This window comes from Anolis carolinensis, chromosome 6 (assembly GCF_035594765.1).
Source record: "Anolis carolinensis isolate JA03-04 chromosome 6, rAnoCar3.1.pri, whole genome shotgun sequence".
Lineage (NCBI taxonomy): Eukaryota > Metazoa > Chordata > Lepidosauria > Squamata > Dactyloidae > Anolis > Anolis carolinensis.
In genome coordinates, this window is record NC_085846.1 from 21,130,340 (window position 1) to 21,152,113 (window position 21,774).

At 42.9% G+C, this 21,774-nt stretch overlaps 2 long non-coding RNA genes across 3 annotated transcripts; one reads left to right on the forward strand and one right to left on the reverse strand.

Annotated features, from left to right (window-relative positions):
• The first annotated feature begins 1,821 nt into the window (after nucleotides 1-1,821).
• LOC100562171 (uncharacterized) lies at nucleotides 1,822-10,856 on the forward strand. Of its 2 annotated transcripts, XR_009999775.1 has the most exons (4): nucleotides 1,822-2,035; nucleotides 7,880-8,546; nucleotides 8,655-8,768; nucleotides 10,025-10,856. It is a non-coding gene; the product is annotated as an uncharacterized LOC100562171 (long non-coding RNA). The 2 variants fall into 2 exon arrangements; XR_506974.3 differs by lacking the exon at nucleotides 1,822-2,035 and having other exon boundaries at nucleotides 6,377-8,546.
• On the reverse strand, nucleotides 2,557-8,748 carry LOC134292531 (uncharacterized). The gene is made up of 2 exons (XR_009999776.1): nucleotides 8,609-8,748; nucleotides 2,557-6,429 (listed from the first exon to the last, which is right to left on the reverse strand). It is a non-coding gene; the product is annotated as an uncharacterized LOC134292531 (long non-coding RNA).
• Nucleotides 10,857-21,774: the final 10,918 nt, after the last annotated feature.

Genomic DNA, 21,774 nt, shown 5'->3' on the forward strand with positions numbered 1-21,774 from the left:
TTTCAGGCTGAACAAAGATGACACAGAGTTAGTTTAGTATCTCTGCAGTATCTGTAATAGGTTAATTACCTTCTAGTTTTGACTTTGATGTAGGGAAAGCTAATTCATGAGGTAGTGGGAAGTAGTGGGAAGTAGTGGGAGAGAAAACAATTTTTTAAAGATATTTGTAATGTAATTCAGTGCTTCACCGCTGCCACTCACACCCAAGTAATGCATTGCTATTACTTTTTATAGCTCAATCGATTATTCCCTACTTTTATATTCCATGTAGGGGGGAGAAACAGCCAGAATTAATTGGCAATGGCACTCAATCTCCCATTCCAAATAACAAGTTACAAATAATAAGAAAAGAATATTGGTATCACCAATAAATATCTTATTTGTTTAAAAGATCCTCATTCTACCCTGATTCTCATCAAAAGTAACACATTACACATAACATTGTTACTTATGACATGTTGCCTTTCAATATTGTCCCAAAAGTTCATGTACATATTTCCCACGTGAGTTCTCCAATTTATTCAATGCCAATTCTGTTCTTTCTACCAATCACCCTTGCCCTAACGGCCAGGAAATAATACTTGCCTTGGTCTTTGTTGCTTTTCTTAAGAAGCACTTCCAAGTTTTTCTCCTCTCTGATGATACTCTGCCTGTCACTCCAGTGCTTATATACATTTCTGCAGACCTTGGGCCTATTGCCCAACCCGAGCCTCTCATTCACACCCCTTTCTGGAATGTTTTAATTGTCTTCAGGCAAAGCAATCCAAGCCTATCTCTTGCTCAACTGGAACCACAGATGTTTCCCAAATATATATAAATACATATCTCCCACTTGTGTGGCATATTGCGTTGGAACTTTCATCTGTCACTATAACTACAAGGGTGTTATATCCTGCATTGGTCCAAAGGTCACTCCTGGAGGTCCAGTTAACATCCAGGTACTTCTCATAATGTGAGGTAAAACCGGTTTGCCCAGCTTTACCTCATTTTAGGAGAAGTCGGGAAATGCTTGAGTTTTGGTGATACTCCAAAGCAGTCCAGCACTCAAAGGTTAGTGTGGACAGCTGGATCAGCTCTAATCCAAACTAGTCTACTGCCTCCAAGGCCAGATGTTGCCATCCCTCTTTCCTTGTGCTATACAGTACAAGGAAAAGCATGATGATGATGATGATGACGACGACAATGATAATTTTATTTCTTACTCGTCTCTCCCCACGGCTCGAGGTGAGTCACAACACAGTTAAAAACATACAAATACAATATAAAAATTCTTCAAACACATTAAAATTCAGTGGACATTTTAAAAAGAATAATTCAGGTCTGTATTATCCTCCCATTAGTTTTGCAAATATCCATTGAGCTCTTGGCTATTGCTGGGCATCTTTGCTGACATCAGCAAAGAAACTCACATGGCCAAGGAAATGTTGTCTCACAAGTGCACTTGCTGATAGAATCACTGGATTGCTGTGAGCTTTTCGGGCTATATGGCCATGTTCCATAAGCATTCTCTCCTGAAGTTTCACCCACATCTATGGCAGGCATCCTCAGAGGTTGTGAGGTCTGTTGGAAACTAGGCAAGTGGGATTTATATATCTGTGGAATGTCCAGGGTGGGAGAAGATATAGTTGCTTACCTGTAACTGTGTTTCTTCGAGTGGTGTTCTGTGGAATTTGCACATATGGGATTTTCTACTGCACCTGCACAGCATTTCAGAACCTTCTAGAATCTCTGATTGAAACATTTTGGCAGAGGCCCCGCCCAATAGAACATATATAGCCCAGTGGGCGGGGCTAGCCTCAGTTCTTTTCTTCTACCGCTCAGTCAGCACTAGGAACCTCTAGCTCTAAAGCTTTTCTAATATCACCTTGGTTTTGACTTGGTTTATGTGCGATTTCCACAGAAGCACCACGAAGAAGAAAGAACTCTTGTCTGTTTGAGGCAAGTGTGAATGTTGCAATTGGCCACCTTGATTACCACTGAATAGTCTTGCAGCTTCAAAGCCTGGCTGCTTACTGCCTGGGGGAATCCTTTCTTGGTAGGTGTTAGCTGGCCCTGATTGTTTCCTCTCTGGAACTCCCCTGTTTTACGAGTGTTTTTATTGTCCTGATTTTAGAGTGCTTAAATACTGGTAGTCAGATTTTGTTCATTTTTATGGTTTCCTCCTTTGTCCACATGCTTGCAGATTTCAATGGCTTCTCTGTGTAGTCTGGCATGGTGGTATCTACAGACCCACTAAGAAAATTCAACAAATGCTATGTTTAGCAAAGGAAAATATGAATCCTCTCACCTCTGCAGGAATATACCCTTTATTTATTTATTTACTACATTTATATGCCGCCCTTCTCACCCCAAAGGGGACTCAGGGCGGCTTACAAATTACATTCACATACAATACATTAAATTATTGGTATAGTACAATACTAGCATTAAATTACTATATTGTACTATATCATTACATTGTAATATTATTAGTAATATTACATTTAATATATAATATATAATTAATATTATTAAATACCGTGTAGCTGTGGACAAATCTACATAGGGACCACCAAATGCAGCATTGCCCAAACATGAATCAATTTATTTATTTATTTATTTATTTACAGCATTTATATTCCGCCCTTCTCACCCCGAAGGGGACTCAGGGCGGATCACATTACACATATAGGCAAACATTCAATGCCTTTTAACATAGAACAAAGACAAACAAACATAGGCTCCAAGCGGCCTCGAACTCATGACCTCCTGGTCAGAGTGATTCATTGCAGTTAATTGCAGCTGGCTTGCTCTCCCGCCTGCACCACAGCCCGGGCCCAAGGAACATGAAGGAACAAGGAACATCAAGGAACATGAAAGGCACTGCAAACTAATTCAACCAGTGAAGTCAGACATAGCAGAACACTTGATGAAACAACCTGGACACAGAATATTATTTGAGAACACAGAAATGCTGAACCACTCTAACAACCACCATGTCAGACTTTTCAGCTTTCAGCAAAAGTTTAGCATATAAGTTGTTCCGTAAGATTTAGAAAGTCCTAGAGAAGCATTTTCTCAGATGAAACTAGATAAGGAATCCAGGAAGACGATCACACTTCACTTACCAAAAGGATTGTTGCCTCTCTGGCCCCAAATCTTTCCGAAAATATTGTTAAACAAACTACTAGAGAATACTTCTAGAACATAGCCATACAGCCCGGAAAACATACAACAACCCTGTGATCAACCCATGAAAGACTTCGACATCAAACTGACAATTCTTTTCTGCTTGAATGTAGGATGAACAATTAATAAGTGGTCTGATATAAAGTAATGCACAGTAGTGTTAGATTTCTGGTATCAAAATAGGCAAGGACCACCTTCTTCTTTTTGTTCACTTTCTAAGACATGCTGCTCTTTTCCTATCCTTCCTGCATCTGTTTTTTCCTGAAAATTCACCAAACTCCTCCCAATCCTGTGTTTGCTCTTCTCTAGTGACTTGAGGCACACAGCACTTTGTTTTATCTTGGTCCTTTATTTTTAAAGGACACTGCTGACATCTAATGGCTGACAAATGGTTGTGCCAGGTGGTTGAATAGGCAGACTTAAATGCTTGTTCCAGCATTTGAGAAAGCAAGCCTCCCAACCAAGAGGTGTGTTCCCATATCCCAGCCCTTTAGCACCACCCATGAGCCCTTTTCTGTAGTCATGTAGTAATGGCGGTGCAAATAACGCCAACCTGCAAGGTAGTTGAGAAAAGTTTGCTTGGGAGCCCAGCTAACTGGAAAGAATCCAACCAAGATTTAAGCTTTACAAACTTACATGTTTTGGGCTTGACCAACCTTGCTCTTGCAACCTCCATTCAGCCAATCTGTTCTTAACTCATCCCTCTAGACCAGGTATGGGCAAATGCAGCCCCTTAGACTTTTTCCTCCAGTCCTCCTCTGTCTCCATGTCATCTCAGCATGAGGATGCAGTGACCCGGCATATCCCTATGAAGAGAGGAGGGCCGTGGCAGAGACATGCACATGTGTATTACTGTACTCTCAGCAGTGTGTGTCTCAGCATCCTCTCATGCCAAGAGGAGGGCCAGGGTAGTCGCATGTGGCTGCCCAGGGTTCTCCCGAGAGCCCTGGGCATCTTCATGTCAAATCCTCCTCTTGGCAAGAGGACACATGGGCCGCCACGTTCTCCTGCCAAGAAGAGGACCCTGCAGACACATGTGGCTGCCCAAGGCTCTCCTGCAAGCCCTGGGCAGCTGTGTGGATAACCCTCCCCCTGGCCGTTCCCTGCCCACAATGCGACTCCCATGTTAAAAGGTTTGCCCATGCCTGCTCTAGAACCCTCCCAGTCAGGGGAATTGACATGAGCATTAACCTGAAGAAAAGCTAGCTGGCTCTTGCAACCTCAAACAATGTAGCTAGATTCAACTGCCAAACCTTCAGAACTACCTGTAATAATCTTTTAGAATTCTTGGAGAACAGGAGAAATCTCAGCAGACAGGAGGAGGGCAAGTATTGTTCCTATCTTCAAGAAGGAAAAAAAGAGGGCCCAAACAATTATCCAGTCAGCCTGACATCAATATCAGAAAAGATTCTAGAGCAGATCATTAAGGAGGCAGTCTGTAATCGCTTAGAAAGGAATTCTGTCATTACTGAAAGTCAACATGTATTTCTCAAAAACAAGTCATGCTAGACTCATCTTTTTTCTTTTTTTTTCTTTTTCTTTTTTTTGATAGAGTTACAAGCTTGGTAGATCCAGGGAATGCTGTGAATATAGCATATCTTGATTTCAGTAAAGCCTTCATCAAGGTCCCCCATGATCTCTTGCAAACAAACTAGTCAAATGTGACAGCTCACAGTAAGCTGCTAAAGGAAGTCAGTATGTTTGAGTTAGCCAAGATCATACAGTTTTATATAGTCTAATACTTTGTATTTCCTGCTCTCGCCCCAGCTGGAGCCAGCTGATTGGCAGAGCCAGATCGGATGTCATGGCTAGCTGGGAGGATTCCCTTGAAAAGGCAGGACTGCAGCATCCGTCAGCCAATCAAAGAGCGTTTCTCACTTCTAATGCAGATTTCTGCTCTCCAATGGCTGACAGGGGCAGTATGGTCCAGGAGAAAAAGGAATGAACAGCTTCTGCTGTGATCCTAATTTCAAATTGTTGAGCTATTTGTTATTCTTTTGTTAGAATAGAAAGTATAGTTTGTTTATCTGTAACGGTGTTTCTCCAAGTGGTCACCTGTGAAATAAGCACATATGGTATTCCTGTGCCTGCACAGGAACTGAGGCCATAGTCCCTTCCACTGGCTATATATATTTTATGGGCAGAGTGGGTGGGGCTACCGCCAAAATGTTTCAAAGTGCTCTGCAAGATTCCGAATGCTGACTGTGCAGGCACAGGAATACCATATATACTGATTTCACAGTTGACCAAGATGGAGAAACAGGAAATGATGTTCTTTGTTTGAATTGATCTGTCTTAAATCTAACACAGGTTCCAATGAACCTGTGGGCCAAGCCATCAGAGTCATGTGCTCCCTGAGGGTGTCCCTGGGCGGAAGGGTCGCGGGGAGGGGAGGGGGGACCAGACCAAGCACAATCAGAAGTCTTCAACGGCAGAGCAGGGGGATGATAACATGGTACATGTTACAACAGCTGTGAAGGTGGAAGAAGGCTGCAACAGAAGAGAAGCCACCAGTCATTAGGTTGATCATGCCACTGGATGTGCACCTTATTATGTGAAGACTTATGCACTTATCTCCACACATGAATCAAATTCAAGCACAGGTGTCTTCCAAGAAAAAAAATCGGAACAAAAGTACCATGGCGATTAGTGAGTGGCGAGGGGGGCAGGACTGTGAAAACTGGAAGCCCCTAGTCACAGACTGGCACATGGGCAGTGGATTTAGATTCAGTCATTCTACCTCAAGGACTGAGGCAGTTAAGTAGTTTGACAGCTGTCTACCAATCTCAGAAGACATCCCCACTGAATCCCCGACAGGTTCTGCCCTTTCAGAGGAACAGTGAATATTATCTTTACTACATGACAGTTCCAAGAAAAATACAGGGAACAAAATCAACCTATGTACATGACATTCATTGACTTTGCAAAAACATTCAACACAGTGAATCGCAGTGCTCTCTGGACTATCCTCCAAAAAAATCGGATGCCTGGCAACTTTGTGAACATCCTGTGGCTCCTCCATGATGACATGATGGCAACTGTCTTGTACAGCAATGGTTCCCAAATTGACCAGGTTAAGGTGGAATCAGGTGTCAGGGATGTGTTACAGATGGCCATCCAATTCAACCCCCTTCTACCATGCAGGAAAAGCACAATTAAAACACCCCGAGAGATGGTTTTGGATATCTGGTGTCTGGTGTCTCCCCTCTCGTTCTGAAATTTCCAGTTCTGGTTTTATGGAGAGCCTGGATATTGTTCATCCTGTACCAAAGAGACAGTTATTAATTGAACACCAGAAAACTATTTCCCTTCCCTTCTGTATTCCTTCTCCTGTGTAGCAGTAGTATTATCTGCCTTCTGGTTATGTGTGGACTTTTGGCAATGTCATGAATTTCAAGATATTTTCTTAGGCAGAGTACTCAAAAGCAATTTGCCCTTGCTGTCCTCTAGCTTACTGGTATATTTTTCTATCCAAATACTAGCCAGGCCTGCCCCTGCTCAGTTCCTAAGATCAGATAGGAACTGATGCTTAGGAGGTATTGGAGCACTAGCTGATGTAAATACTGACATAAGTGCATATGGCAACTGCTATTGCCTCGGCAATAGCAACACCTAGTAGATAATTGGGTTGGTCCCACCAGACACTGATGGATTTGTGTGTGCCTATGTGATGCACCACTATGTGACATGAATGTCTCAACTCACAATCTAGTACTCAGCATGACTTCCAATATGGCATTCTGTGCTGCCCAGCCTTATCCCTCTCTTTAATTCACCCTCAGAGAATCTAGGATTTCTGTTTGCTTTTGTCCTCTCCTGTAGAACACTCCATTTTCCTTTCCAACCAGAAAATTTCAAAAGGCTTTCAAATGAAACTTGCAAAATCGTTTTCTCTTTGTGAGGAAATCCATAACTTGACTACTTTCAGACACATTTTAACTCCAGAAAGTAATTATTCAATCTTGCACAAAACTCTTGTTTCAGTTAAATGTCTAATCTATATCTCTTTTGAATGTATGCTTGGTTCTAATGCCACCCACTCACCTTTCCCTATCCAACGGTTGTGAGATGTATTTTCAGCCTGGAATCTCCAGATTTTTTCCACCTTACATCCCCAGTTGTGTTCACAAAGCTCCACCAATCCCAGCCAAACCTCACCACCAATGCTGCCCAAACATGCCTGTGCAGCTATATTTCACCATGTCATCCTACCACCCCTGACCCCCTTGTCTTGGACAGAGACCAGGTGAAGCACTTGCAGAGGGAGAATGAAAACTTGCCATGCAGGCTAGCTGTGGCTCAGAGCTGCCTCAACAGGAGGCAGGATAAGTCCGAATGAAACACTCTCCATTCCTTGTTGAGCTAGTGGGATGAGGCAGTAGAGCAAATCATGGAAAAGATGATGCAGAAGCCCTACATGATAAGGAGGTATGATGCAATAAAAACAAAGATGCCGAGGGGTTTCTTAAAGTGAAGTGTGGATCTAGTAAAAACAGTGAGATGATCTATTCCTGCATATGTTGTTAGACTTGAAACTTCATCTTGATCAAAAGTTCTGTTCACAAAGATCTCGAAAGTCAGATAGATTGACATGGGGAGCAGGATGCAAAAGGGGAGCAGGAAAACAGCTTATGCTATATAATGGAAACACCTAAACATTAACTTCTAATGAAACAATACACACACACTTTTTTCTCTTTTCTATCGCCAGGCAGTGGCAGATTGGCAATAGAAATATTGATTGCCAGAGACAAAGGAGGCCCATCCACAACTATAAGGCTACAATTTATTATTATGAGAGGCGGGTAACAAATAAAATGCATTATTATTATCATTTACATTTTGTAAAAAATATTTTTTTAAAAAAAATACATAATTAAAAAAGACAAAATTAAAAGTATTATTCAACTACTATTGAACTTTCTAGCTACTCAAAGAACATTCCCATTTTTAACATCTCCACTTCGGCATGTTTAAGGAGGCCCACTTGGCATCAGGCAAGTTGATACCCAGACCAGTCTGCTACTGTCTCCAGATAAAGGGAAACTGGGAACTAATGAGAAATAGGGAGGGCAGTGTGATCTTCTGTTCGCTTGTTTTTTAATAACTTCCTGGTAGTATGCAGGGAGTGAAAGCTGACAGGTAAAACTCTAGCGTCATATTTCTGGGAATCAAGATTTTTCTGTTCCTTTCCAAGTAGGATACTAGCTCCTGTTGCTTTTCTCTTTATTACTTTTTCTCCCTGATCATTGACAGATCCAAGCCTGGAAAAAACATTGGTATGCCCAAAAGGCAGGTGTTAGCCAGAGTGAGACAGCTCCCACAACGGAGAATCCAGCTGCAGAAGAAAACAGACAGTAGAGAAACAACTATACAAGGTAAAAATGTGTGTGTGTGTGTATATGTATGTATGCTGGCGTTGCTGAAAATCAGGACTCACCTTGGTTGTTTCACCTTTTTCATCCTGTTCCACTTTGTATTTCCAGGCCTCTACAGATTTCAGTTCTCAGCTGGTCTTGAGTGCAGAGCGACAGGAGGATATAAAAACTCTCCATATTGGGCACAAATGCTTTGAACAACTTTACAAGCAGCACAAGAGGGTAGTGTTACATTATGAAAAATATGAGAGTGTGTGTGCACGATAGTCCTGTCTTGACAGAATTTCTGAAGTCAACTGGAGTCAGAATGTCAATAATAGGCTAAAAGATTCTGTTATAGAATTCTGCATTCAGGTTGCTAGGTGAAAACTCCATAACAGAATGGAAAGGTGTGCTTGGCAGCTGAAGATGGTCCTATAAAAACCAAGGTTGATTATTGGCTGAAAAACACACTTAAACCTAAATAATTGTGTTTAAAAATGCATTATTTGTAATAAATGCAGTTCAGCCACTTGATTCTGGGACTGAAGTTATGGTGCTCCTGCTTGATGCTTCCCGAAAGCTAGTTCATAAGGCCTTCTCTTCCTCCCTACCTGATTCAATTGCATTTATTAACCCTCACCCAGGCAGACTAGATATTTTATTCCACCACAATCAGATTTTATTGCAGAAATCACACAGATTCAGAAAACCAAAGTAGACATTTTTCAGCATTACTCTCTGAGGAATAATACAGAGTGCTTTTGAGTTCCAGCTATCTGCCATTTATAGCTTTTCCCACCAAGGCAATTGTAATATTTTGTGTTGTGCTCTAAAAAGGGAGAACTGACAGCTATTCAGAAACAAATGTACTATCTCGCATGAACATGTGTTTTCTGATTCTGGCTGTTTGGTAGTTGTGGTAGTTTGGTAGTTGTGGTGAGTCTGTACCCATAAATACTATTAGTGTATGGACGAGGAATGGTTAAACCTAAACTAAAATTTCTTGAAAGCTGCAAATCTCTCAAGATGCCAGGTCAATTTACATGTGTTAGAATTCAAAAACATAGCTGTGTTCGAATAGTAGCACTTTTGAGACTTAAGTGAGAAAAAGATGCTCATTTACTCCACTACTCTATGCATCTTGGCCTAGGCAACAACTTTCATTCTGTCTTTGTTTCTCAATGACCATTCATCCTTAAAACTGAATTTATCACATCACCATAGTCACAAGTATGGCTATTTATTCAGTCTGCTCTTAAAGATCCATTCCAAGATTCCTAGCTTACTCTTTGCATCTGAGGAAGTAAACTAAGTATACAAAAGCTTATGCCTTTATCTCGATTTCAAAGGCTCTACAAAATCCCCTATTTGCAATTTGCATTTTTTGTGGATTATTTCCCAAATGTGAGCAATCCATAGATCTGCAGGTATGTTTGTTGGTATAACTAAGCTGGACTAAATCTAAAGCTTTGTTTCTCTTTTCTTTCATTCCTTAGGAGATGCTTGAGGCTCGTAAAGCTGTGGGGAACATAGTCAGCACATCTGCTGCCGCCTACGAAGCAAGACTGGGAAAAAAGTGAATGCATGCAGTTGGGAATAATTGACCTCACACTTGGATACTGCCCTGTACTGTTCAAACCCTAGGCGTTATATAACTCCACCAAGTCCTTGATGGCATCTTAATTTTGCATTGTTGTTTGTGGCAAGGAACTGTCCAGAGAACTGAAGCTTTCCAGGGCAGTCTGATTACTCAAATCATGTTTCCCCTGGTTTCAGAGTTTTCTAAGCTGTGCTAATAGACTTTCAAGCCTAGATAAGAATAGAAAAGCACTTTGAATATTCTCAGGTTGCTAAAGCTCTGCCTGATTGCACCGGGATTGTCCCTTCTCCATACTGCAAGTCAGAGAATACCTACATCATTTGATAAGATGGATAATTGGTCAGATTGGGAGATAGAAAATTGGATTCCTGAGTTGTTTAGACCAGGGTCTCATTTGACTGTAATGTTCTCCGGAGACTTGGTTTCATAAATAGAAAACTATGACCCCCAGCAGATTACTGGCCTATGGAACGCCCTCCCAAATTTACTCCCCCTTCTTCCCCCTTGTTGGAGGAGTTTCAGATTTTGCTACAGAAAGATGCAATCTCACAGCTGCACTCATTTGTTGGTGAATGTTTCTTTTCTCATTACTTTTTGGTGGCTGAGTGTGACAGAGGGCAGCACCATATTTTAGACTCAACAGATATAAACAGGTACATCTGAAATTTTGAATGGTGTATCTTGCTACCATACTCCCCTTACTGAATAAAAAAAATGGTTTGCCACCATTGATTTGAATGATGCTTATATCCACAATTCAATATTCCAGGACTACTGGAGGTTTCTCTCATTTGTCCTTGGAGAGCAGGCCTTTTGCTTTAATATTTTACCCTTTGGTCTCACAACCGCTATGTGTGTTTTCACTAAGTGTATATAGCCACTATTGCTGTGTACCTCCGCACAAGGGGCATAACGGTCTACCCCTATATAGACAACTGGCTGCTTGTTGCCTACTCTAGTTCAGAGTTGAATACCCATATCCATTCCACGTTGTCTCTCCTCCAGTCCCTAGGTCTCATAGCGAACTGGGAGAAGTCTCACTGCAGCCTACATGCCGTATCCAGTTCATTGGTGCCATCCTAGGCTCAGAACTCCAAAAGGCGTTTCTTCTTGGTGATCGGTTCCGGGCCCTATGGACCTTGCTTCTCAGAGGATTCTACTATATATGGCTGGAATTACACTTAAAATATCCCTGTTCTGATTTACAAACAAATTCAACTTAAGAACAAACTTATAGAACCTATCTCGTTTGTAATTCGGAGACTGACTGTATTTCCATACAGAAGCAGCTTATGGACAAAGAGATGTACTTAATTCTCTAATTTTTCTTGACACAAATTTGGGTAGTTTATTGAAGCAGTGGTGCATGGTTCCAAAGAGGATGACTGCATTACAGATGGATAGACTCAATTAAGGAAGCCACACCTCTGAATTTGCAAGTTCTAAGCAAGGCTTAAACAATTGTTGTTCAGCCAGAGGGTAAAAACCATTGATGAGGAATCAGTCCCTCCTGTGGGCCCATCTTACACATTATCCAAATGGAGAGTTGGAGACTGAGCCTGTCAGGTGCCATCAGACAACGCATGGCAACTTCCAGCAGGGCTCTGTCCTTCCAGTGTGCTAGGACACTGAAAAGAGAGCATGGGACTTCCCATGTTCTCATAGAGAAGGTTTAGCATGAGGAGAATCTGGGTGGCAACGTTTGCCCCCCATGGGATGAGTAAATGGATGAGGTGGGTGATGCAGGGCATGGGGCAAGAGGTTGCCCTGTTACCCACCGGATTTGCTATGTGGTGAATCCCCTCACTATGACCTGTAAATTGAAGCTCGGTGTGATGAGGTCCCTTATCCCCATAATTTCAACTCCTGCTTTCCTTTTCCTCTTTCTGACATTTGTACTTTTCCAGAATGGTGAACTCTTCTTTCTTTAAGCTCCCTCTCTCCAGTTGAGCCACTTATAATTTGTGTCCAACCAACAATTCTAATTTTTCCCTCATGCTAATTATTACTGCAAATTTCACAGAGTCATGCATACATCTCATGCATTTGCCAAACAGTTCCAACTGTTCAACAAAGTCAGCTGTCAAGATAACATTTTCATCTGAGAATTTTATCAAGGATCTGGTAGTAGAATGAATAGCTAGAAGCTATAGAGAGTCGTTTTGCTCAGCATATTAAATCATTCTCATACACTAAGGCAGGAATGAAGGGGTAGGAGGAAATGGCCATATAAGGAGGTACGAGCAGGCCAGGAACACAGCCGATGGGTTATCACATGATTTCCCCGAAATCATGTGTTTTGAGAGAAACGAAAGTAATGAAATGTAATACTGCACCACAAATATGCACCAATGGTTTGATATGTGGGCGGTCGTAAACTGAACCCACTGAATTGTATAAATAGACACTCGACCCTGTCTGCGGGGTTCTCCCTTTTCAGCATCTAGTTGTGCGTGGGATGAACCTCTGCAGCTGCAGGAACATTAGTAAACTGCTTTCTTTGGAAAAACCTCCAGTTGTCTGTCTCCTACTTCCACTGCGTCCGCACAGACACACGAGAAGCCGGGAAGAGGGGAAATCTGGCTTCCGCTACATTTTCTGGTGACCCCGACGTGATTCCACAATAAGACGGGCCAGGAGATCGGAGACGGATCCCGTTGGCGGGACGGTCCCAACTCGGCGGTGGGGGCCAGAGGCAACTACCGTGAGACGAGAAGGGGCCCCTGAATATTGTAAGACCGGCTGCGGTACTTGCCTCTGATGCCAACGCCGGCCGACGGTGGGAGCCGCAACGACAGCGAGGTTCCAAAGAAACCAGCTAGGAGGAAAAGGATCCAGGGAAAAAGCCCAGGGGCGAAGGTTGGTCCGACGTCTACAGCAATCTGGCAAGTATAGTGGTTAAATGAGACACTAAGGGAACAGCGCCGGGAGGGACACAAAGGTTCCCAGGGAGATAAAAGGGGTTCTGTCTTGTGATTCCTGACACACACCGTTGAGTGTCCAGGTGCCCAGTCCAAGGCAGTCCCCTCTATTAGGCAGGATGGGAGGCAGTGGGTTCAAATCCACCACCCCATTACAGTGTATGTTAGACAATTTCGGCTCAGTTGCAAGTAGAGCCGTAGAAGGAATTCCCCAGAGAACAAGACTTGTGAGGGTGCCCCAAGACCAAGTCGTGCAGGGCTCATGAGGAGTCGCAACTCCCGGGGAAGGGAAAAAAAAACTGTTTGATTTCTTTGTTATGTGTGGGGAATAATGAGTTTCAAGTTCTGCATGTTTCGTGGTAATATTGAAGTGAAAATGAAAAATGAGTCTATAGATTTACACAAAAAATGTTGAGCACAAATATCTAGAAATGTTTTATTACGGTTGAAAAAATCTGATTCGAAGAGGGTCTGTGTTAGTTTGCTTTTGCTGACAAGCTGCAGAGAGGCGAGAAAAAGGGAGGGTGGCGTTGAGGCTGTTAAAGTGGTGTTGAAGCTCAGAAAGTTTTCCTTGTTATTTCTGAGAAACAAAAGCTGTTTTCTTAAAAAGTTTTCTTTTGCACCTGGGCCTCATGCCAAAAAGATAGTGGGAAAATCTTGGCAGACAGTCCAAGGTAAAAAAACTCCCTGTCATTCTGGTTAAACTCAGGCGAAATGCCCAGAGAAAGATAAATGGAATTCCAGTGGACAGCCAAGGTCAATGAAAGCCGCTGTGAACTAGTGAAGTTTTAAAAATGTAATGTGAATCTAATATGAAAAAAAAGAAAAGAAAGAAAATGATGATGTAAATGTGTATATATATATATATATATATATATATATATATATATATAATATTATTGGGGTTCTGTCTTTCACCTGGAACTTAAATCCTTGCTTTGAACTTGTTTTGGGACAACTAGGTGAGAATGTTTCATGAGCTGAGAGAGAGTGTGTGACTTTATCTAAACAACTAACCACTAATCAGAATTCCTGTGAACCTTGTGTGAATGAGATGTATGTGTTGAATTCAAAATGCATAAAGAGTTATAAACAATGTTAGTAGATTTGTTCAGAAGCAATTCGGAAGCTGTAGATATATTTTTTTTGGGGGAAAAAATGGTCTTAGGCTTGAAAAAAAAATCCTTGTTTTGAAAGAACAATGCTTCAGTGTTTTTAGAGAACATGGTGATACAACAGATAAGAGCTGGACATCTGCCCAGAAATTGAATCTCAAAAAAAAAAAAAATTAGCCTGAACAAGTGTACTTTTGAAAACTCAAGCCTCTGTGGGCTACTCCCCCTTTTTCTGTTCTACAGACTTTAAACCCCTTACAGGTTATAGGGAAATGTTGGAGGTTCTCTTTTTTTTTTTGCAGCACTTTGGAATACAGGTGGTCTTGGTGAGTCAAGAAGAAGGAGAAGGAATGTGAATGAATGTTTTGGAGAGGACAAGGAGAGGAGTTATTGGTTGTGGAGACTTTGTATGGAAAACTGTCACAAGTGGCAGTGCAAATATATATATATATATATATATATATATATATATATATATATATTTGAAAAAAAAAATTGATCCCATATTCCTGACACAGAAGGATTAAGAACTGACATTGATTTTTAAATTTTTTTTTATTGACATTTTATTCAAAAAGGGAGCTAGTGCCCAAGTGATAAAAAGTTATCCTTTTGAGAACCAAAGACATGATATAATTGGCTACTTCTCATGTTGCTTCATAATAATTTTGTGAGATTTGGATTCTGGACTTTGTGATTTTGGCCCAACTCTTTCTAAAGGTTACGGAAAGGGAGGACTAAGACTTTTGTAAACGGGACATTAGATCATGCAAATAGGGGCATTTTTCCATCGCCCCCAGCCTGGATTTTGCCAGATTTGAGAAGCGGCAGGAGGCTTTTCAACGTGTGTTACTAACAAATTTTGATCTGTTCAACGAGTCGGTGTAAAAGGGGAATTGAGTAAGTTTAACACTGCAGCAGGACTGGAGTGGAAGATTGCATTGCAGCAAGTGGATAGACGATTGTTAAATCGTTTGCGGAAAAGAAAAGAAAAAGATGTGGAGAAGAAAGATTTTGTTGGATTTCAAGACAGATGAGTGTGTTGTCAAAGGCACAACCTCTGAGGAGGCCTGCCGTGGATGTGAGCGAAACGACTAGAGAGAGTGCTTCAAGAGCCATACAGCCTGGAAGGATGAGTATTTCCCTCCCCTTCTTTTCCCTCTCATTGTTTTTTTTTTGCTAGTCTCTTACAGGTCCTGAACTCCTGTATGGGATAAACCCAGAAGTCTATGAGACATGTTTATTGAGAGGCCTGGGAGGGCCTATAGGTGTTGCTGAGTGTTAAGGCTGTGATGGAGTGTGGCATCAGGCTGGAGGCTGTAAGGGCTGACCAACTCAACAACATACAATTTTCTATTTTGACCCAACTCTCCTGGATAGGACCTTTTGTAATGGGACATTGCAAATAATTCGGATTTTTGACGGATTTGAGAGACAATGAGGGACTTTTTCATATGCCATCTAACAACCTTGCTTTTTAAGCCAAAAGGAGGATATAGCACGGAGACAATGTGACAAAGAATAAAATAAGTTAACCATTGCAGCAGGACCAGAGTAAAAAGGATTACTGCAGATCGCGAAAGAAGGCCCATGGAGGAATCATTTCTCAAGAGGCCATGGAGGGGTCGTTTGGGAGCTGAATAGTGGCCTACCTGCCCCACCCGTGGAGAGACAAGGGATTTCAACAAGATTGGCTGAGACAAAAGTGATGCCGAACAGGATGATCGACAGATGGGTAATCCGTTCCCCCTCCCCCATTCTCTCTCACTGTCTTCCTGCTTTCTTTTTCAGCTTTTTGGACTCCTGTTCCTAAATTGGAGATCCATAAGGCATTGTTACTGAGAGGCCTGTTTTCCAAAATGGAGATCCATAAGGCATTATTACTGGAAGGCCTGTTTTGGAATCCAAAACCCGTAGGAGTTTAAGTCTACCCCACGCCACACATACTGGGTATGACAGCTAAAGCCCTGTGAGAGATGGAGATTTTCTTTACAGACTTTTCTTTACACAGAGACAATTCTTAGAGACTAGAGACTTGATTGGACAAAGAGACTTTCTTCAAATTAACTGAACATTATTCCTTTGATCAAGGAAGAGGAAACACACCCCCAGTTTGACTTTATGCCAAAGACTGAAAAGACCTGAAAGTTGGACATGTATGTGAATGGCCACCTCTGGCCATAGCAACAAATCCATCATCGGAAGAAGCCAAATGACTGGGCTAGATCAGAATTCTACTGTGGACTATGTCCTTTCTAAAACCTGATTAATATTTTTAATCCTCATGTGTTGTTTACCTCTGGTGATGAAACTATGTACAAATGCTATTCTGCGCTCATTTTCCACTGAAAAGATAGCTTGGCTGCAAGCTAGAAGGGATTGGAGGGACCCATAAGTCTGCTCATTTAGTTTGCTTCAGCTTTTGTATACACGCTTCGCAAAAAAAAAAAATGGGGGAATAAGGCAGGAATGAAGGGGTAGGAGGAAATGGCCATATAAGGAGGTACGAGCAGGCCAGGAACACAGCCGATGGGTTATCACATGATTTCCCCGAAATCATGTGTTTTGAGAGAAACGAAAGTAATGAAATGTAATACTGCACCACAAATATGCACCAATGGTTTGATATGTGGGCGGTCGTAAACTGAACCCACTGAATTGTATAAATAGACACTCGACCCTGTCTGCGGGGTTCTCCCTTTTCAGCATCTAGTTGTGCGTGGGATGAACCTCTGCAGCTGCAGGAACATTAGTAAACTGCTTTCTTTGGAAAAACCTCCAGTTGTCTGTCTCCTACTTCCACTGCGTCCGCACAGACACACGAGAAGCCGGGAAGAGGGGAAATCTGGCTTCCGCTACAACACCTTTTCCCTTATGTTGTCTCCTTCCAGTATAAACACACGGGTTCTTGTGTAGCGGAAAGTACATTCCTGATGAGAAAAGTACAACGTGTAACCACCTAAACAGCAGACCTCAAACTACTGAAATTTTATATTCCTGTTTCATGTCTTTCACAATTCAAAGCTATATTATTACTGGAATAGTTTTCTCCTCTCCCCCTTTCTATGGCTTGTCCCCACGGCAGTGCAGTAACTGTGCTGCTATGGGGCCACCCCAAAACCTTCCACAAAAACCTAATTTGATGTTTAATAGGCTTCTCCTAAATCTCTCCTTATTATCCAACATATTCGCTTATCCAACGTTCTGCTGGCCCGTTTATGTTGCATAAGTGAGACTCTACTGTATAAATAAATAGTGAACAGGAAGCAATAAAATGGCCGCCCTTGTAATAACTAATTTTGAATGAAGGCTGTCTGGCACCTTTGCTAATCAAGTTGCTTATGAATAAATATCTTGGTGGTGAGGAAAGGGGTTTGCTGGGTGATGAACCTATGCATTAATTCTGAGAAGGTAGTATAGATTTATAAGAAGAAATGTGTAATTCGAAGAAGGAAATGTATGTTTATAAGGTGCAGCTGGCAGAGGGGAGGGGGAGCTCTGCAAAGAGCAGATAAAATAAGAGAAATGTTTTAGATTTCTGTGGTTTGGCAGTTGAATCTTGATACATTGTTTGAGGCTGCAAGAGCCAGCTAGTTTTGCTTCAGTTTAATGTTCGCATCAGTCACCCTGGCTGGGAGGGGTCTAGAGCACAAATAAGTAAACCTTTTAAGATGCGGCCGGCATTGTGGGGGTTTTCACGTGTGTCTGCAGGATCCTCATCTGGAGGACGTGGCTGCCTGCCATGACATGCAGATGCCCAGGGTGTATCTGGATTTCAGTAAGGCCTTCGACAGGTTCTCCATGACCTTCTGGCCAACAAACTAGTCAAATGTGGGCTAGGCAAAACTACAGTTAGGTGGATCTGTAATTGGTTAAGTGAACGAACCCAACAGGTGCTCACCAATGCTTCCTCTTCATTCTGGAAAGAAGTGACGAGTGGAGTGCCGCAGGGTTCCTGGGCCCAGTTCTGTTCAACATCTTTATTAATAACTTAGATGAAGAGTTAGAAGACATGATCCACCAAGTTTGCAAATGACACCAGATTGGGAGGGGTAGCCAATACTCCAGAAGACAGGAACAGAATTCAAATCGATCTAAACAGATTAGAGAGATCATTGGCCCAAACTAACAAAATGAAGTTCAACAGGGACAAATGCAAGATACTCCACTTAGGCAGAAAAAATGAAATGCAAAGATACACAATGGGGGATGCCTGGCTCGACAGCAGTACGTGTGAAAAAGATATTGTAGTCCTCATGGAACACAAGTTAAACACAAGCCAACAATGAGATGCGGTGGCTAAAAAAAAAGCCAATGGGATTTTGGCCTGCATAAATAGGAGTATAGTGTCTAGATCCGGGGAAGTAATGGTACCCTTCTATTTTGCCTTAATCAGACCACACCTGAATATGTCCAATTCTGGGCACTTCAATTTAAGGGAGATGTTGACAAGCTGGAATGTGTCCAGAGAAGGGCAACTCAAATCAAGGGTCTGGAGAATAAGCCCTATGAGCGGCTTAAAGAGCTGGGCATGTTTAGCCTGCAGAAGAGAAGACAGAGAAGACATGATGGCCATGTATAAAAATGTGAGGGAAAATCATAGGGAGGAGGGAGCAAGCTTGTTTTCCGCTGCCCTGGAGACTAGGATGCGGAACAATGGCTTCAAATTACAGGAAAGGAGATTCCACATGAACATTAGGAAGAGCTTCCAAAATGAGAGCTGTTAAGCAGTGGAACTCTCTGCCCTGGAGTGTAGTGAAGGCTCCTTCTTTGGAGGCTTTTAAGCAGAGGCTGTATGGCTATCTTTCAGGGGTGCTCTCAGGAGATTGCCCCGGCCCTCTCTTGGCATGAGGACAGTAAAACACAATGAGACACACAATGAGACACACTTTGCTAAGAGTACCATGAGACACACATGCATGTCTCCACCATGGCCCTTCTCTCATCATTGGGATATGCTGGTTCACCAGATCCTCATGCTAAGATGACATGGAAACAGAAAAGAGAACCAAGGAAAGAGCCCAAGGGGCCTCGATCCAGCCCATGGGCTTGGGTTTCTCCATACCTGGTCTAGAGGGATGTGTTAAGAGTGGATTGGCTGAAAGGAGGTGGCAAGAGGGTTGGTCAAGTCAATAACATGTAATTTTGTGAGGCTATAAGGGGGGGGGGGGCGTGCGTAAATCTTGGTCAGCTGATTAAACCAGACTTTTCTCAACCACCTTTCAGGTTGGCCTTATTTGTGCCGCCATTACAATTCCACTGCTAAAGGCTCATGAGTAATACTAAAAGGCTGTAATATGGGGACATGCCTCTTGGTTGGGAAGCTTGCTTTCTCAAATGCTGGAACAAGCTTAAGTCTGCCTATTCAACCTCCTGGCAGGACAATTTTTCAGCCATTAGGTGTCAGCAGTGTCCTTTAAAAATAAAGGGCCATGGTAAAACAATGTGCTGTGTGCCTCAAGTCATTAGAGAAGAGCAAAGACAGGATTGGGAGAAGTTTGGTGAATGTTCAAGAAAAAAGAGAGGCAGGAGGAATGGGAAAAGAGCAGTGCAGCATGTTTTAGAAAGCTTAACAAACAGTAGAAGGTGGCCCTTGCTTTTTTTGACACCAGAAATCTAACATTATGCATTACTTTATATCAAACCAGTTGTTACCTCTTCATCCTACATTCAAGCAAAAAATACTTGTCCATTTGCTTAACAATATTTTAGGAAGGACTAGCTGTGCCCGGCCACGCGTTGCTGTGGCTGATGGGAATCATTTGTTGACCAGTTGGAATAGCAGTGAATAGCCTTGCAGTCTTAAAGTCTGGGTGTTTTCTCCTTACGTGAATCGTTGTTTGGTGAGCTGGAATACAATGGAATAGGTTTCCTGCTTGGAAGGCTGGGTACTTGCGTTGTAGGGAAATGGTTTTTTAGCCAATTTGAATGGCACTGAATAGCCTCGCTGTTTCAAAGACTGACTGCTTTCTACATAGGGGCATCCTTTCTTGGGCAGGCTGAATGAGACAAAGTAGCCTCATGGCTTGAAACCCTGAGGGTGTACTATGAAGGGGAAATCTTGCTTGGTTAGGCTGAACAGCACTGAATAGCCTTGCTGTTTGGAAGCCTGGTTGTTTCCTGCCTGGGGGAATCCTTTGTTGGGAGGTGTTAGATGGCCCTGTTGGTTTCCTTTTTGGAATTCCCATTTTCAGAGTGTTTTCTTTATGTAATGTCCTGATTTTAGAGATGATATTGTTGCTTCCTGCCTGGGGGAATCCTTTGTTGGGAGGTGTTAGCTGGCCCTGTTGGTTTCCTTTCTGGAATTCCCATTTTCAGAGTGTTTTCTTTATGTAATGTCCTGATTTTAGAGATGATATTGTTGCTTCCTGCCTGGGGGAATCCTTTGTTGGGAGGTGTTAGCTGGCCCTGTTGGTTTCCTGTCTGGAATTCCCATTTTCAGAGTGTTTTCTTTATGTAATGTCCTGATTTTAGAGATGATATTGTTGCTTCCTGCCTGGGGGAATCCTTTGTTGGGAGATGTTAGCTGGCCCAGTTGTTTCCTTTCTGGAATTTAGAGGCCTCCATCTAAAAAAAAACCTAAACCCAAACATTGCGGCCTGGGGGCCTCCCTCCTTGGGGCCAGGGCGCTTCCCAGCCTTGAGGCGTTTATCTCCAAAAGAAAAGAGTTAAAAGAAACGAAACCTTCGTCCTTGCGGCCTCCCTCCGGCCTGGTGGGAGGCGGAGGTGCATCTTGGGGGGGAAGGTTCGGGCTCCGGCTCTCTCGTGGCCGGGGCCACCCGGAGGCCTGCGGGGCACCGAGGAGACTGCGGTGGTCTTCATGGGGAGGGGGGCCTTTCTGGAACCCCCCCCCCCCCGTCTTCGGCTCTGCAGGCCTCCACATCCCAAAAAAAGAAAAGAAACCTTGGGGCCTCGCGGCCTCGGGAGGCTGAGGTGGGTCGGGGGAGGGGGGCCTCCCTCTGGCCTGTGGCGCATGGAGGAGGGGGCGCTTGGGGGGGTTGTTCCACGCCTGCTGGGGCCCCGCCACGGCCTGAGAATGTTTCTTCCACAGCCCAACCGCGTGGAGGCCCCTCCTCCTCCGACCACCATTGGGCCTTCCAGCCAGGCTGACGGTTGGGGGTTTAAGGTCCCATGGAGGTTTTGGACGGGATTTGTTATTGTATCAACCTAGAGGCGTGGATGATGGGCTGTGTTGTCCAATTTCAAGGTTGGGGGGCCCGTAGTTTAGTTGTTTTGCTCGGTGCCGCGATGCCATCACTCTTTTATATATATAGATTTGGGGGCAGAGAGGCAACAATCCTTTTGGTAAGTGAAGTGTGATCCTCTTCTCCATAGATTCTATATCCAGTTTCATCTGAGAAAATGCTCCTCTAGGAATTTCTAAATTGTCGAGGAAAACGTATATGCTTAACTTTTGCTGAAATCAGAAAGTCTGACATGGTGGTTGTTAGCGTGGTCTGGCATTTCAGTGTTCAGCTGTTTCCAGGCTGTTTCATCAAGTGCTCTGCTATGGCTGACTTCTCTGGCTGAGTTAGGCTGTAGTGCCTTTCATGTTCCTTGATTCCTGTTTGGGCAACACTGCATTTGGTGGTCCATACGTAGACTTGTCC